The sequence below is a fragment of the Peromyscus eremicus genome, chromosome 4 (genome assembly GCF_949786415.1).
Source record: "Peromyscus eremicus chromosome 4, PerEre_H2_v1, whole genome shotgun sequence".
Classification (NCBI taxonomy): domain Eukaryota; kingdom Metazoa; phylum Chordata; class Mammalia; order Rodentia; family Cricetidae; genus Peromyscus; species Peromyscus eremicus.
In genome coordinates, this window is record NC_081419.1 from 117,141,171 (window position 1) to 117,144,514 (window position 3,344).

Consider the following 3,344-nt stretch of genomic DNA (forward strand, 5'->3'; position numbering starts at 1 on the left):
AGAAGTCACAGCGAGATACGGGAATGAACACCCCAACCTCTTTCTCTGCTCTAATCCTTAGTTTCCTGAGAATGCCTCCTTTAGCCAAATTCAAATGGGTTCTAGAAGGTAAAATGTGATGATGCTGCCCATGAGGTTCAGCCCCAGGGCTGAAGGAGGATGAAAATAATCAGAGAAGAAATAGGGAAGAATGATGGCAAGAGAAGAAATTCAGTCCATAGAACTCCGGATGGTAGGTGGGTCTAGGCAACCCAGCACTCTCCCTGAAGACATCCAGCCACCTGTGTCCAGAGCCCCACAGCTCCCTGGCCCTCTTAGTGAGAGAGCTGAGACCAGTGCCCTGATGTGTGGATGGCTTTCCGAAGTCCATCAGCATCCACTTCCCCTCCCACTTCCTTTCCTCCAAACTCAGTGGACCGATCTCATCTGAAGATTGCTGTGCCATGCTTTCTCTTTGAATTTACAAAATTAAAGCATTATTTTTAATATTCTTCTAAAACTGAAAATAAAAAGCTTTATTTTATTACATTTTTTTTTCATGGATTTTGATCATGTTTCCCCTCTTCCCCATTTCCTCCCAGATCCTCCCCACCTGTAGTCTGCATATAATAGACTTTCCAATACTATCCTGCTAGGTGAATTCTACTCCCATAAAACCTTATTTACTCCCCTGGGAGGAATGGCCCCAACTGCCTAAGGGATGCCACGGGCAAGATGTATCCTTCCTCTAGCTCAGTATTCAAGGACATTATGGAAACGTTCCCCATTCAGCCATGAGACTGTCTGTCTCCTGAGCACATCTGATGACAGTGATGAGAAAAACTGTGTATGTTTTTTCATGGTTTCTCTGTCCCTGCTTTGAACTCTGAGCTATCTGGAACAAAAGCTCTACAGAATGCCAGTAAAGTGCTCTTGAGCAGCATAGCCTTGAGTCCCCTGGTTCTGCTGAATTTCAAATTTGATTTCAGTTCCTTGGCTCTGGTCATCACTAGCAGATGCAATACTCACTTTCCTATCCACCAACTCTATGTTCTTTTTCTCTTTCAGAAATCAAACTAAATCAGACATCGAAAACAAACAAAACCCCACAAAAAGCAAAACACACAAGTAAAAGATAACCAAACAAGACAAAAAGTGTATACACACACACACACACACACACACACACACACACACACACACACACAAGGAATTCATTTTGTGTCGGCCCATTCACTGCTCCCGGGCATGGGGCCTGCCCTGGAGTGCAGTTGATATACCTAATGACACTCATCGGAGAAAAATGATTTTCCCTTTGCTAGTGGGACTCAGTTGCTTCTTGGTTAGGGTCAGAATTCCATATCCACTTCCCCTTCTCCTTGCTGGAACTCTGTCTGGCTTGAACAAATGCAGGTCTTGCGCTTGCTGCCAGTCTCTGTTAGTTCATATGTGCACCAATCCTGTTGTTTCTAGAAGAAACTATTTTCTTAGAGTCATTCATCATCTCTGACTCTTACAATCTTTCTGCCTCTTCTTCCTCGTAGGCCCCTGAGCCTTGAGGGGAGGGGTATGACGAAGACATCCTATTGGGTCTAAGTCTCTTACTCTGCACATTGTCCAGTTGTGGGTCTCTCTGTTAGGTCTTATCTCTGCAAAAGAAAGCATCTCTGATAGATACAATATGTTATTAGAAGCCATTTTATCTCTATGTTTCTTCAGCAGAATATTAAAGTAGGTTTTCTCCTAGGCCCATGATCTAATAGTCTTACATTCTTGGCCACTTTAGCAGTATCATCTAGGGGCTCCAGCTCATGAAGTAGCTTAAATCCAATCAAAACGTGATTGGTTACTCCCAACATTTGTGCCAATATTTCACCGGTATGTCTTGCAGGCAGGTCATGGGGTTTGAAGCTGGGTAATACTGCTTATCCTTCTCCTCTGGTAGCATGTCATTTTAATGGGACCTCAGGAAGGAGATAATTAAAACACAAAAAGTCAAACCACCTAGTTCGACAGAAAGTATTTAATAGAGCCTTAATTTAAAAAAAAATGGATCCCATATTTTTCTGAGTAATTTCACTTTTAGGTATTCTACCTTTTAGTCATATTATTCAAATTGTGTATTTTTATAACACAAATATAATATATATTATTTAGAGCAAATGATGTTAATGCTAGATACTTCATTCCAACACACATACTTAGTATAATTATTACGATGACTTCTTTGACTAATAATTCCAGAAACATTTTAGATTTTGATAGCATTTTAATCTTCTTTGTGAATAGAAATGTTTGCCTCTCCTACCTTTAAGTACGGTAACTTCCTGTCTACAAAAGCTTCTTCCATCCCCCGCTTGTGTTCTATTTTCACCACGCTGTTTTTCCTCTGCAATGAGCAAAACAGACAGAAATTTTGAAAATGTCAATGACTTTTTAAATTTAATTAGTCTTGTTTTATAAAATTGGTTCTACTATCACAACTTATGACATCATGAGAAATTGAAAGATCCTCTCGCACATCACTTGGATTCCAAAGAGGTGGCTGTATCTTTCCTGCCAACTCTCTGTGCTTTCCTTCATGACAGTACAATGGGCAGATAGTGTGTTGGTTCTATCCTCAGGAAATGTAGGCTACAAGAGGACCAGTGATTTTCTTTTGTTCTCACTTTCCCCCAAACCAGGGCATAAGTTCTCTCTGCCCAATCCTTCCCAGGCTTTATTTTTCTTTTGCCTTTCAAACTTTTTCTTCTGGTCTCTTTCCAGTAGTGGAATGATGTTAAGTCATAATGCAAATCTAAAAATTCCACAAAGAACAATGGTGGGTCACTGAACATAAAAACTGGTGTGTGGTGTATCTGGGCATTAGCTATAAATTATATCTTACTTCTCTTTAGCAGACAAGAAGGGGAATCTCCATAACTATACTATGTAGGTGAATAAAAAGAACATCCATAAATACCTTGACAAATAAATTTCTAGGAAAGTTACAACAATAAGTGCTCCCCACTAGTCTTAAACTGATTACAATCTCTTAGATCTAGCTGTGGCTAGGGTGAGTGAGCTCAGGTTTGGAATACTACAGTTTCTGTATGGAAATTAAAGATCAAAGCTGTGTTGGAATGAAGCTGCACCACAGAGCATGCATGATGAAGCCACATGTTTATCATGCTTGTTTTTCAGGAATGGTTTTCAAATCCCCCCAACTATCCATTCTCCCAGCATTCCTAGGGACCTTAAATGATTCGTGTGTCTCTATTCAGATTACAGCAGGCACCTTCATTTCATTTTTATTCATAAAATGATTTGGTTGCTTAACAGTAATGTGTCTTATTTTTGGTTTCGGTTTGGAGTTCCTGAGTACT

General features: G+C 40.2%; 1 long non-coding RNA gene across 1 annotated transcript; it reads right to left on the reverse strand.

Moving 5' to 3' along the window:
• Positions 1 to 535: 535 nt before the first annotated feature.
• On the reverse strand, positions 536 to 2,727 carry LOC131908580 (uncharacterized). The gene is made up of 3 exons (XR_009378628.1): positions 2,501 to 2,727; positions 2,288 to 2,368; positions 536 to 1,628 (listed from the first exon to the last, which is right to left on the reverse strand). It is a non-coding gene; the product is annotated as an uncharacterized LOC131908580 (long non-coding RNA).
• Between the last annotated feature and the right edge of the window lie 617 nt (positions 2,728 to 3,344).